This window comes from Erpetoichthys calabaricus, chromosome 12 (assembly GCF_900747795.2).
Source record: "Erpetoichthys calabaricus chromosome 12, fErpCal1.3, whole genome shotgun sequence".
Classification (NCBI taxonomy): Eukaryota; Metazoa; Chordata; class Cladistia; order Polypteriformes; family Polypteridae; genus Erpetoichthys; species Erpetoichthys calabaricus.
In genome coordinates this window covers 22,374,743-22,389,636 of record NC_041405.2, presented here as the reverse complement: position 1 = coordinate 22,389,636, position 14,894 = coordinate 22,374,743, and the positions used below count along the sequence as shown (strand labels likewise).

Genomic DNA, 14,894 nt, shown 5'->3' with positions numbered 1-14,894 from the left:
TATATACAGATAAGTAAATCTCAGTTACTTTTTTTGGTAAGTAATGAGTAACGTAACTAAGTTGCTTTTAAAAAGTAACGTTCCTCAAAGTGCTTGGGAGACACGAGCTCCATGCTTGTTTTTGGATTCACTACGGCCAATTAGGATGTTTAACTCTTTTTTTTTTTTTTTTTCCTGCGCAGTTTAAGAACATCGGAGTGTTTTTTCCATTGATAACTCCATAGACAGACTTGAATGTAAACTGCAGATTTTTAAGAAACCGGGTTTCTGCCTTGATCAGGTTTCTCATCATATCAAGGTTTTGTTTGCATGTAAATGCACTCAGTGTTCACACCACTTGGCTAACAAAGTTGTTAATAATGTAACACTCAGATCATTAGGATGTTGGAGGAAAATGTAATTGTAAATGGGTCGAGAAAACGCTCATTTAAACAGCTTGAAATGGACAAAGTAAGCATGGATTGTTAAAGACAGGGCGGGTTAATGATAATAATTTATGACAGAATAAGCTTTAGAAATTCTACACAGAAACCACACTTGCCTAAGCAGATTAAAACCTTGAACAGAAATTCACCGTCTGGCACAGAATTTCATCAGACATCCCCAGCTTGCACAGTTCTTGAATTTCTCTAATTGTTTCAAACTACTTCACCCAGACAGAGAGAATGAGAGAGAGAGACTGGCTGGCTCATTTGTTTCAAAGTAGATTTTTGTACCTTGACCAACCTTGCTTGTTTATACAAATTTCTACGACAGTATTTGTCACAGAAAGCTAAGATTACATCTTGCCTGAAGAGGGGCCTGTGTTGCCTCAAAAGCCTGCCTATTGTAATCTTTCTAGTTAGCCAATGAAATGTGTCATTTTGCTTAACTTCTCACTACATCACAGAAAGCTAAGGAATGGCGCCTCTTTGTTGGTTTCCACTTCTTCTGTAGCACTCCTGTAACTTCACATTCATAAACGCCTCTGAATAAGCTTTTGTCAAGACTCAGAAGTACAGCTCTACTTGACTAAGCCACACATTTAATTTCTGTATTGGATACTAAATTGTTTATGCTAAATGTTAATTTCTTTTCTCACGTTGATTTGCATAGTAGGGAAGAAACCAGCACTCAAGAAAGAACTGTAGACTTGAGAGTGAGACAAGTGCAGAGGATTCAGAAAGTATTCGGACCCAGTCACTTTCTACACACTTTGTGTTGTAGATTTAAATTTAAACAGATACACTTGTTATTTTTCTCCATCAATCTACATTTAATAACCCATAAGGACAAAATAGAAACATGTTTTACTAAAGGTTTACAAGTTTATTAAAAATCAAAAACTGACATCATTCACTTATATACAGTTAAGCATTCAGAAACTTTACTGTGCCAATGCAAACTGTGGTTAGGTCCATCCTCTTTGCTTTAGTTATCATTGAGTTATGTCCAGAACTTTATTGGAGTCCACCTGTGGAAAACTGAATGTGCTGGACATCATTTAGAAAAGCACACGCCTATCCCACAATTCACACTGCAAGTAGGGACAAAAAACAAGCAATGAATTCCAAGGAACGCTCTGCAGACCTCCGTGACCAAATTGTGGTGACGCATTGATGGACTCAAACCAATTTAGAGATCCTGGCAGCATCACTTATCAAGGAACAATACAACCCTGTACAGGGTGGCAGTTCCATCCCACGGCCGACTCAAGTGCATTCTAACACTCACATACACAGGGCAAATTTAGTGTCATCAATCAAAATAAATTAACCTTTGTGAGGTGGAAGGAAAATTGGAGTAGCCAGAGAAAAACCTAAGCAGATATTGTGGACAACAAGCGATACCACAGGAGTGGTCTAAACTGAGCACAGTGGACCTGTGATGGAGCTTTGCTAACTTGTGCTCCTTTATATAAGCCTGTTCACATGAACAAGAATAGAAAAACATACATCTCAATGCAAATGTTTGGACCCATCTGGCCAAATTTAATATTTTGTTGGCATTTGAAGTAAAACGTAGTAAATAAAAATCGATGGCAAATAAGAAAACCTATGGCATTTTTAGTATAAATCATAACTGTACACTGACTTTATCTGATGAACTAAAAAAGGATTAAAAAAATTACAATAAATGTGGTATTTACAACAGATTGGGCACCCTAAGTCAGAACTTAGTAAGTCCCCCTTTTGGAAAAAATCACAGATTGCAAACCATTTTTGTGGAAGCTAGGAATCGTTGGATTCTTGTTTTTGAATTTTCCCCCCATTCTTCCTTGCATAGCATGTTTAAGATCTGCATAGCATGTTTAAGATCTCAATGATGTTCAAGTGTGGGAAGTGTGAGGGCCACTCCAAAACCTTCACCTTGCATTTCTAGAGGTAGATTTCAAAGTGTGTTTTGGATCATTGTCTGGTAGAAGCTATCCTTGCTTCAGCTTCTTGACTGACTGGGTGACATTCTCTTCCAAGGATTTGTTAATATTTAGAGAAACTCATTCTTTTCTGGACTCAAACAACATTTCCTGTACCACTAGATACCACACAACATTAAAGCATAAGAGATCCTCTGCCGTACTTAACAGTTAGCAAGGCGTTCTTTTCTTCAAATGTTGCTCTTTTTGTCCCTGCAAACAAACCTTTTGTAGCTGAAGCCAAAGATTTCATGGGCTGTGGACAGATGACAGGACTTAGGCAGCATTTCTGTAACATATAAAAACATTTTAAGGTCCCTCCCTTTCAAAGATCCCAGAGTACAGCGGGAAAAGGATCTCTCAGTCAACATTTCAGAAAAGGAGTGGAAGGCAGCCACGCACAGAATTCCCTCGAGCTCCATATGTGCAAAGCATACAATTATTCAGCTTAAAATCATCTATCAAACACATTGGTCTCATTTAAAACTGTCCAAAATGTTTCCAGGGCAAGATCCAAACTGCGAATGTTGCAATCAAGCTATAGCCTCACTGGTCCATGTGTTGTGGGCCTGCACCAAACTAACATCATTCTGGACCAAAATCTTTAACTGCCTATCAGACAGCCTTGGCATCACAATCCCTCCTAATCCACTAACAGATGTGTTCGGTGTACTCCCAGATGGGCTTAAAGTGGAGAAGGACAAACAAACTGTAATTGCCTTTACTACACCATTAGCACGTAGACTTATCTTGCTCAACTGGAAGAATCCCAGCCCATCTCTTTTAAGACCGTGGGTAACTGATGTTATGTATTATTTGAAACCAGTAACTTGACTTGAGCATTCATAGTATTCATCCTCTTTCTTTGTACGTTTAGCATTCGTTTGCTCAAAGGTTGATGCGCTTGCTGCTTCCTGAGCAACTCTTCTTTACTCCACCCTAGCGGCCCACTTCTTCTCTTCTTTCATCGGCATCTTTTGGTGTTAATACTGATTAAGTTAGTTTTTGTGTTGCAATTACTTAGTACGTTTTCTTTAATCTTTCACTTAATCTGGCACTTAAGTCTTCAATCTGCCTCAAGAATGATTAGCGAAGGTGGTAGGGAATGAGAATGGCGCCCATACGCATGTGCCGCACGGCCACCCTGCTGCGTGCTGCCGAGAGCAAATTCTACAATAAAATAAAATGAGTAATAAAATCATCACCCCGAATGTGGATAGTATATGTCACGTAGTATATATGTACCAAATTTCAAGTCATTTGGTGAAACGGTTTGCGAGCTACAGGTGATTTAAAATTCTGGACAGACGAACGAACAGCCATGGTAGCATATTATAGAAGAAGATTGGAAAAAATCAAATTCTCACTTTGAGGATCTATGCAAAACTTTAAAACCCGGCGGGATCTAATCAATGACATTTTAGAATACACATTTAAATTGAGGAAGCAGATTCTCTTCCCTTTTTATCCTATTTATTTATTGACTTATTTTTCCTACTATTAAAATTTTACTCTGGTGGCCTAGCTCTCTTTCTTATAGGTGGGGGATGATTTGATTTGAACCTAGATTTGTAAAATTTGACTTGCTTGTATGGAATGTTCTTTGATTTAAAAAAAATCCAATAAAATGGTTAAAAAAAATTATAATTGATTATAATTGATTCCTCGGCCTTATTCAGACTTTTATTTTGTGATTAAATCACAGGTAAGTATTCCTTCCAATGGCTCTTCCATGAAGACCATGTCTGCATAAGTAACGCTGCGTACAGAGTAGACAAGTGCGCCAACACTCCCTTCTTAGCTACCCTTGCAGTCATATGGTGGTTTTGCTTTGCCTACTTATAGTCCTGTCAGTTTTCTTAGTCTTCCTCATCTTGTCTTGGTCTCCACGGTTCCTTTCAAATGTCATTTCTTAATGAGATTTTGTACTATGCAAGCTGAAAATGCTATGGTATCTTTTTATAGCCTTACACTGCCTTCTAGGCATCAAGTAGTTTCATTTTCAGACCCTTGGCCAGTTGCTTAGAACAGCCCATGGTTGTTGAGAGCTGCACAATGTTAGAAGAGTCAAAAACTTTATCAGGCTCATTAGCTGACAATTCTCAATAACAGTTTCAGACCAGACAAACATCTAATGAGCTAAGCCAAACCAGACTTGCAAACTAACTAATTCTTATACCTAATTATGGAAAGGGTGTCCAAATATTTTCAAATCTCACATTTACTCTTATTTTTTTTTAGTTAATCAAAAAAAATTGTAAATGTACATTATATACATACTCCCGATATCTGTGCAAAAGGAAGAAGGTCCAAGTCTTTTGAGTGCTGGTGCTTCCTGTCTTGCTATATGGTTACGAGACATGGATGCTATCCAGTGACCTGAGATGAAGACTGGACTCCTTCAGTACTGTGTCTCTTCAGAGAATCTTTGGGTACTACTGGTTTGACTTTTGTCCACTTTGTGTTGCTCATGGAGTCCTGAATGAGTGAGGGAGCATCAGTAATGGCACTACGGCCATGTGGCGCGTTTCCCGGAGGGTGATCCAGCTCGTAAGATCCTCATTGTTGGGGACCCGAGTGGCTGGACCAGGCCAAGGGTTTGCCCACGTAACACCTGGCTACAGCAGATAGAGGGTCATTTCTGGAAGGGTGTGACTGGACCACGTGTCTGCCTGGGGGGTTGCCAACCGGGATCCCAAGTTGGTTCGTCGTGTAGTGAGTGCGTCAACGTGCTGTACCAGTGCATGCTCCCCAACTTGACTTGACCATTAACAATACCATAATAATGCCTTTGTTTTAATTTGTTTGCTATACAAGTCATATGTATTATCTTTTACTTTAAACTATGTAACTTGCCCAGGGGTGTCCAAACATTTGCATGGAACTGTACATAATATGTCCTCTCAAAGTAAACATCACAATCACTATTTATTAACTAAAAAACATGTCCTGTCCAGCATACCAGTATAAACATAATAAATACACAAGGGGGCTTTTACTGTCCAGTTGTCTATTTATAGAAACCTACCATAGTACTTAGCTATGCTGTCAACGCCTCCTAAAAGAAAGTAAATTCCTAACAGGATTACTTGCCATTTCTTTGTCAATGGAGCACTGTTCGTGTTACAGATATCATCTTTTTATTTTTAAACTCCAGATTTGTTTTAAAGCACCTTTAATTGCAAGCTGACCAAAACTACACTTTTATACTTTTCCTGTTGAAAGATTTTTTTTTTTACTTCTCTGAACTTATTTAAGACAGCAAGACAAAAATACATTCAAACAGCCACTTAACACAGGAATTAACCCTGTGAAATTGCACAGATAAAGGAAGTGTGCATTTCTGCTGCCGATTTGGAGTGCTAATGTCTGTTTCCTCAATGTCAGACTCTTGACACTCTCATATGACAATCTTCAGATTGGGATGAAAGGACACTTGCGCACATCATAATTATGTCCTTCACAGCTGCATACCAGTATCATATTTCATAGCAAGAAGGTATATTTACCATTGCACAAGTCAAAGACATACAGGTTAGCTTAACTGGCAACTCAGAATTGGCCCGGAGCGACTCTGTGTGGCCTGTGAACGTGAGTGGATTCTATTACATACATTCAGCACATCCACAGTAGGCTCCCAACTTCTGCCAAGTGCTGTTTGGGATATCCTCTAGCCCTTGAACTAGGTTTGAGCAGGTCTGAAAATATACTGTACTAGCTATGTAAGCTATGCTGTAAAAAGCCCAGGCTCCTAGAAACCATGGATTCTGGTACTTCAATCAATCAATCAATCGCATCGGTTGTGCATTAGCAGCTAAGTGAGGTTCTCTTTTCTCTGTGGTTTCGTTTTGCCGATGTGCTCACCTTGCTTATCTATTAGCGGCTAAGCGAGGTTCTCTTTCCTTGGAGGTTTCGTTTTGCCGATGTGCTCGCCTTGCTTATGTATTAGCGGCTAAGCGAGTTTCTTTCTCCTCGTGGGTTTCATTTTGCCGATGTGCTCACTTTGCTTATCTATTAGCGGCTAAGCGAGTTTCTCTCTCTTCGGAGGTTTCGTTTTGCTGATGTGCTCGCCTTGCTTATGTATTAGTGGCTAAGCGAGTTTCTTTCTCCTCGGAGGTTTCGTTTTGCCGATGTGCTCACTTTGCTTATCTATTAGCGGCTAAGCGAGTTTCTCTCTCTTCGGAGGTTTCGTTTTGCTGATGTGCTCGCCTTGCTTATGTATTAGTGGATAAGCGAGTTTCTTTCTCCTCGGAGGTTTTGTTTTGCCGATGTGCTTGCCTTGCTTGTGTATTAGCGGCTAAGCGAGTTTGTCTTTCGTTGACAGTTTCACTTTGGCAACGGAGTCGCTTTCTTTGAGCTTCATGCTGTAGCCTCGCACTTCCAGGATGGACAGACAGACACACACACACTTCCATGTGTAGATGTTTATATATAGGATTCTCTTTCGTTTAAATTCCTTTCAGAAAGTTTAATGATCTACTTGTCCTGAAAGACAGCTCACTAGGGACACATTTGTGGAAAACAAGAAGCTAATCTCAGTTTCAATTATGCACGGGTTCATTTGGAAGGGTGATACAGAAGTTGGAGCTCTTACATCAAATTCAACTGCTAACCTGTGCAGCATTTCTATATTCTTGGAGAAAATTAGTGGGTTTTCTAATGGATTCCTATAAAAACCTGAAGATGTGCAGGATGGGTTAATCAATGACCCTAAATAGGTTTAAAGGATCATTATTGTCATGTGTACAGAATACAGTGAAATTCTTACTTATGTGTTCTAAAAATTGTCCCAATATGTGTGAGAGGGAATGTGCTGTGACACCCTCTCCAAGGCTGACCGCTATCTTCCGTCAATGCTCTCGGGTTAGGCTCACAATCCTATATTAGAAAAAGCTGGTTTGGGAAACCAGTGTAGCAGAGCACAGCCCAAGTGAGCTTTAGCTCATACTGTTAATGTCACCCTCCATGATGCATTTAGTTACCTCTGAGCTAAAGTGCAATAATTAAGGCACTATTTTGTATCTCTCTCCACAGTTAGAAATATCAGAACACCAGTTCCACAGCTAACATAGTATTTGATCTCATCATATTATCATGTTTAAGACTGGCACATGCATAATTTAAAGAGAAAGTGGGTCTGCTAGGTTTATTTATTGATTTATGTACACAGGCCCACCCTACGGAGTCTACTTAATCAATGTGGTATCCAATTAAAGCATATGGCGAGTTAAGTACTCCTTTTGAAGTCGCATCAGGGGTATGTCAGGGTTTCATTTTATCCCCCATACTTTTCAACCTGGCTGTTGATCACATTTTACGAACTGCACTGGGTGCTTTCTCAGCTACAGGTTCTATCAGTTTGTTTCCAAGCAGTAGGCACCTAACAGACTTGACATTCGCTGATGTCAATGCAGAGGATCTTCAAATAGTGATCAACCGTACATAAGAAATATCATCAAAAACTGGCCTGAACCTAAACCCTGAAAAATGTAAAATCCTAACAAACTGATTTGACACAAATAACATTATAATACCAATAAATGGAGTGAACACAGAACTTGTGAAACAGTTTCAAAATCTTGGTAGGCAGATCTGTAGTAATGGAAACACTTCTTGTGATATAAAATACTGTCCACAACAGGCACATAAGGCTTTTAGAATGTGTAAGAAATTTTGGTAACGAAAGGATATCTCAGTAAAAACCAAAGTTAGAATTTACCATTCTACTATTCGATCAATACACTTGTGTGGCTGTGAAACTTGGCCACTACAGGCCAGTGATCAAAACCTACTTGATGTCTTTGACCGCAGCTGTCTTAGAACTATTTCGTGTACATCATGTTTCTGTATTTCAAATGAAAATCTTATTAAACTATGTGCCATAAGCCAAACCTTATTGGAAACTTCAGCTTTAAGACATTGGAAATATGTGAGGCATGTGTTGAGAATGGCACCATCTACAATTTCTCATATCTGTCTCTTCTTGGAACCTGAATTTGGATGGAAAAGACCTGGAGGGGGAGTTCGCCTAACAATGAAGCGGAAACTTCAACAATCAGGTGAAAACTTTATTTTGGTCCCATTTAGCTTGAGCAGAAAGAACTGTAACAAGACATGACCAATGCATCTCACAAGCCTGGCTAGGGACTGGGTTCAATAGCGTGAGATGTCCTGCAACACCATCGAATGATCAAAGGATGGACAAACTCAACAAAAGTACAAGTACATTGATTTACAAATATAGGCTGATGATAGGACCCTAGACATTTTACACATTTTAAAATTCACTTGAATTTAGGCAAACAAATTGCACAATTCAATTTCCCCATCCTGATTGCTCCATGACAGAAAGCAGAATTATGTACAGACTTCAAGAAACGTTTTGCTAAGTGATACAACTAGTCTTCCTGGAGGAGCATTTAGCTTTTCTAATTGGTACTGGTGGCCTCTGCTAAGCCTTAGCTTTTGCACAGCCACATAGATGCCAGTATTGTTTATTCATCCATTACTTTCTAAACCTACTTAAATCAAGTTAAGGGTGGCAGGGTGCTGGATAGCAAAGGGTAAAATAATAGAAGTAAGTCTGCCTCATAATTAGATGAGTGGAAAAAAGAAGAAAGATGATGACCTCTAGACAATTTTACCATAACTCGCCAGATACTAAATTTCTCCATCAACCTCCAATTATCTTTTGCAGTACAAGGAGGACAACAGTAATGACAACCCTTGACTAGGTTTAGCTTTTGCAGAACTGGACAGCTTCGGTTTACTTGTAAAACATGTTTATTCACCACTTGAGTATTTCAGGATGAATGGCAACGTTTTGTTGTATTGTTTATTTCATTTGGTTAACAGGCTTTCATGAGAGTGCTTCCAATGTTTTACATCTGGTGTAGTCAGTGGGATCTGTAGAGCCTGTACCCTTGGCAACCTCTTCTCAGTTGAACATCATGAAAGAAGACTGAATTTTTCAAGCGATCTGTGACTAGCCATTTAATCCTCCATGGGTTGGAGGGTTTTCATGAGATTACTTCCTATTATTTACATCTGGTAGAGCTGGCAAAATCTGGCTTAGCCTCAACATGGTGGTGTCCATGTCCCAAGACACCGACCTTTTATAAAGGCTTCAGACACCAGTCCATTGTTTTGCTCACTCAAGCAAACACCCATCTGGACCTATTTTGATTTACCAGATAACCTAACAAACACATACTGTATTTGGGAGGGGAGATGAAAACTGAATTACAGAGACACCTGAAGAAATTGCACAAATTAACTCTTAAATTTTTGTACCATTTTGTGCCTAACCTGCTTGTTCTGAGGTAAACGGACAGTACAGAAAGAAAACAAAAAGTGCAGTTTTCAGAAAATGATCTGATTTTTTTTAGCTGTATGCAACAAATCACCCCTAGTCTCTATCTGTAGTGGTTTATAACTATTTACAACTGATAGATCTTTAAAGAACTTTTAAACTGCTATTAAAAAAAAGGCTATGGTCATAACTGCTATATTTGGTGGTCTCTAAAGCATTAATAGCTGAAAGAACCTTGAACTGATCTGTTGACTTCTGACCAGTTGATATGTTTAATGACTACATTTTAACTTCTGCTGCAGCCTTTGCATACACCGATGATCAAGGATATACTGTACGTTAGGCACAAAGAAATTTCTACACAGTTGAACTAATATTAGTGGCTGCAAATACCTTGTACAGTGCATAGAGTTCAGTTTGCAGTGACACAAAACGCCACAAGTATATGAAAAAGAAAACAGTATCTTAGAAAAATAACTGGATGGAAGCAAATGGAGCAGCTGTACATTCAAGTCTTTCACAGTTGAGATTTGTGGAAATCGTGTGGGTATCGTTTACATGTATTTTTAATAAGAAGTGAAAGCATTCTTCAAACTTTGTTCATTCTGTATATCCATGATTTCACTTCTTGTGCTGTACAAGCTTTCTTTTTTCAGCACACCTTTGGTTTATTGAGAAATTTCAACCATCTGATCCCATCAAAGTGCATTACACGGAAAACACGCAATACTCCGGGTGCTGCACAGGTTCACAACTGCCGTAAGGCACGTCCGTATAAAAGGGATCTGCGTCTTAAATCGTAAGTAAAAGTAATCAAAGCCAAAGTAATCCTCAAAACCATCACAGTCGGGCATAAAGCTGCCAGTTCCTCCCCCGGTACACCCACGCTGCAGCAATAAGGGGACCTGCTGTGCTTCACATGCAGGGCAGACTCCAGAAATAGTGACAGGGCTCAGACACCGCGTGAAAAGAATAAAACATAAAACAGCCTGCGACTGCTCGATCTGCTGATCGGAGAGCAGCGTAGGTGCAATCAGGACAGTCCTAACATCTGCTACTCGTACCGCCGCTGGCGCTTATACTAAAAACCGCCGGCAACAGCTCTACTACTCAGTCGTCAGCAGTTGCGCAGAACTGCAGCACATCGCACGGGAAACCCCAGTCAAATAACCTGAATATTGTGGACCCGGGTTCCAAGCCCTCTTACATTATAATAACCAACGTCGTATAACTCACCTCCTAGTAGGGATATCCACTACTTTTCCCGGTCCTCACGTTACTGCTTTCCATATCTTCAAGAAAATGACCGGCAGTATCTGAAATGCTCCAAACTTCCCACGCAAGTCAGTTCCAACGCTGCCCGTGAGGTTCAGGGATTTTTTATAATTCTAGTCTCCATTAAGCTGCACCTGCCTGTCTGTTTACAGTCGTAACCTTCCGCGAGACGAGAAGAGCCAAAGCGTCTCAACTAATAGTTCCGGCTTGCCGAACAGCATTCCCTCTGTCTACCTCACCTGCCCAGAAATGAATTGTTATTCCTCCGCCTCCTGCTGCGTCAATATTCAGCTACCGGAAATGACGCCATACATACGTCATACGGAAGACGCCTGGGCTGACGCGATGTTGTAGCGTTCAGTGATTACATTATAATCGATTTAAAGCGTGAGCTTGTGTGGGAGGTAGGATCGCAAAATGATTGAATGGAAAGTATGCTATTCGTAAAAGCATGTTTGCAAGAAAGGGTTTAGGATTCAAAACGAACACATTATATGGGGTGAAAAATAAGATTGTATAAAACCTCATAATTTCTTTTTCTAAAACACCCGATTAACCGACGACACTGTAACTGACGCCCATTATCTTACGAAATTTCCCGGGTGATGCCAGGTAGCACAGCTAGTATATTATATGGACTGAAAAACAAGATTGCTGTAAATACTTTAGCTATGTATATGTATATGTAAAGCCTTGAAACTACCTCTTGATTTATTTTCCATTTTGTAGTATACCCATCTATTATGCTTTATTTGTATATAACTGTAATTTATATGTATAATTAAATAAGGTGACCAGAATTTTTTGGGCCAATCCGGGTACATGGGGGGGGAGTCATTACGTTGCAGTTTCATTACGACGTACTAGCTTACTCGAACAAGCAAAACTTAACGCAAGATCGTGCAAGGACTGGAAATGTGGACAAATCTTAAACCGTGGACATGTTTCTGAGTGGGGACAGTTGTCCAAAAAAGGGGACGGAAAACGGGGACGGATGGTCACCTTAAATTAAGCCACAACAAGCCAAAAGTCTTGACACATTCTTGCATGTGCATGTTTTTAGTAGAAATTGATACATTTTTGTATCAATTTATCATTAAATTGCTTTAACATACAGTACAGCTATGCTAATAGCTATTACTGCTTGAAATGACTGGTTTTGAATTCATTAGTTGTATATAACTACACAGTTCCATTTTCAGCAGCCATTCCTGCAGTATCCAAATGGTCACCTCCATTAGCTTATACTTGATTAGTCATTTTAAATGCTAAACAAAGAAACCTTTTGTATTGCATTAGAACCACTGCAAGGTACTAGCATTTCTAAACTTCAGTCCTGGGTTCAAAACTGGCCAAAATGAAACAGCTTTCTCCAGAAACACGTCAGTCTGGTGTAGTTTTGTGAAATGAAGATTATTTGATGTGACAGATTGCCAAGAAACTGAAGGTACCATTCAAACTTACCTGTTACTGTCTTGAGAGAAAAAAGCAAAGTGGATCTAACCAGGACAGAAAAAGAAGGGGAGAACCTAAATAAACCGCTGCACAAGAGGATAACAACATTAAGAGTGTGTAGTGTGAGAAGCAAACCCCTTACAGGTCCTCAGATGGCTTCTTCATTAGATACATGGCAGAAACCAGTGTCATCTATGACACTGAAAAGACGACTATGGGGTGCTGACAGTAATACGCTTTTTACAAACATCTTATATTCAATGTCTGCATTCTTTTGCCCATTTTAATCTTTTCTTTTTTTTGCCAATTTCAGAAACAGCCTTTTCTTCCTGGAGCCAAAGCAGATTATTTATTTGGCGACACTGAAAAGCTGACCCAGACTCCCTCTGTGTATGGTTTCTTCCCAGCAATGATCTGATCTACCTATCCTGGGTTAATTCTTGCCTTGTGCCCAATGCTGCCAAGGTAGACACCAGCTCAAGGGCAACCTGTACAGGCCAGGCGGGTTAGAAACTTGCTGAGTGCATCTATTTAGCTTAGAGTAATACAGTCCTTACACAGATTCCATTCTTTACTTACTTTTGTCTTTCAGCAAATAACCGGTTTGACTTCTGCATTTCTGCACTCCAAAGATTTTCTCTCTTTCAAAATCTCATCGTCTTTGATTTCCTCCAGTCAGGGACTGGATCAGTAATTTCATTTCTAGACTTATTTTTCAGCAGCTTATTGTAGTTTGGTTCATAATATTGCAAGTTGCCAACTAACCAGGGTCAGGTTGAAACATACTGAGAGTGCTGTGTATTTGGCTCGCTTTCAAAACCAAGAATCATACGTTTGTTCCACCTGTTTGTTTCTCAAGAAGTTGAATTTGTAGAGCCAAACTGAAAATCTGCAACCTATTGTTAATTTTGTTTTAGAGCCAATCGTTTTTATATCTGGAGTTAATCCTTTTAAAGTAAATCCTTCATGTTAAGTTCCTTTCTCTAATGTACACCACAGAGAGAGAGAGAGAGCATGGATGCACAAAATGTAGCATATTGTTGCCATAAAGATGGCATCCTATGACAGTGCCACTTTTAATGTCATTGAGCTTATCAGTGCGACCCATTCTACTGTTGTTGGCGATTGTATGGCTTGATGCACCTGCAAACAATGAAGCCCCCTCAGCTCAATAATTTGGAGAGGTGGCCACATACCTTTGGTCACAGAGTACAAAAAGGGTTAGCTGAAGCAAGATGTTCAAGACCATAAGACGACAATGAAGAGTCTGAGAAGTCTTTTTCTGTTAAATATCACCCCCTCCTAGACACAAACATGACCTTTGATCATCTGCTTTCTGACAACATAAATTTGTAAAAGCAGCTCTGTTAAGAGATACTTACAAAAACTGTTTTGTTTACCCCCAACCATTCCATGGCTTTTATCAGCTCTGAATGAAGATTTGCGATGGTAGGCATACACCTACCTATACGCCTGCCACAACAAAATTAGTGAAGTTTTTCACTCAAGTGCTGTGGCATTAACAACCTGTGGGGTTTGTTTCTTTTTACTTAAATTTGTGAACTTTTAGACAAAAGAACCTTCAGACTGACACCCAGAAACTGAACAAGGTGTGTCAGGCTACTCTGTAAGCTGCTGGACTCTGACTTTGGTTTCAGTAAAGCAGCTTATTGTCAGAGTGACTGGTATTTCCCTTAAAGTGCCTTGTTCCAAACTGTCACCTCTTATGTTCTGTGCCTTAACGGGAAGTGAGAGGCACAGAAGAGCTTCCTGTGAATTTTTGGGTTTTTTTGCATCCAGTCCTGCAAGCAGGTCCTCCAACCTTCAGGGAAGACTTGGGGGTTGGTGGCAGGATTGGCACTCCAGCCACTGTAAAAAAAAAACAACCTCACACTGTCCAGTGTGGTGCTGAGGGGTCACATGTTGCACGGCTGTACCCGAGTCCCAATCCGGGTGGTTCATCGTGTGGTGGGTGCAGCAACGCACTGTAAAATCACCACATGCTCCCAGAATACAGATTTTGCATTTCACTTGCAAGGGTGATCAAAGCCCAGTGATTCACCAGAACTGTATAAAAGTTTTTTTGCCATATTTCGTTTTCCCAAATTGCCAGTTCATAGAGGGTGTGGACGAAAAAGGCACACTGGAAAGCAGACAGATAATATTTTCTCAATTCACTTTATTTATTCATTCGGAGTCGCAGTAAGTAGAGATTCAAAAGAGCATAACTTATTGCCGCAAAGCTCAATTGAACCCTGATCAAAAGGCAGGAGGGGTTTTTTATACTTCAGCATCTCATGATTAATAAGACAGAAAGAACATCCTTATCAAAACAGTAAAGTTAAACAATATGTCTGTTGAGCTAAGCATTATCTGTGTTTTGGAAGCTAAGCACAGGAGAGACGCCTTTGCATAAACCACATGTACTTTCTGCAGCCTTGTGACCTTGTCCCTGAA

At 39.8% G+C, this 14,894-nt stretch overlaps 1 protein-coding gene across 2 annotated transcripts in view; it reads right to left on the bottom strand.

Annotated features, from left to right (window-relative positions):
• sgsm3 (small G protein signaling modulator 3) overlaps window positions 1-11,249 on the bottom strand; it is a 73,629-nt gene extending 62,380 nt beyond the window's left edge. The window contains exon 1 of one of the 2 annotated variants that reach the window (XM_028815226.2): window positions 10,944-11,249. The gene's annotated coding sequence lies outside the window, so the exon portion shown is untranslated. The remainder of the gene's footprint in view (window positions 1-10,943) is intronic. The other variant, XM_028815225.2, reaches the window with a different exon arrangement.
• Window positions 11,250-14,894: the final 3,645 nt, after the last annotated feature.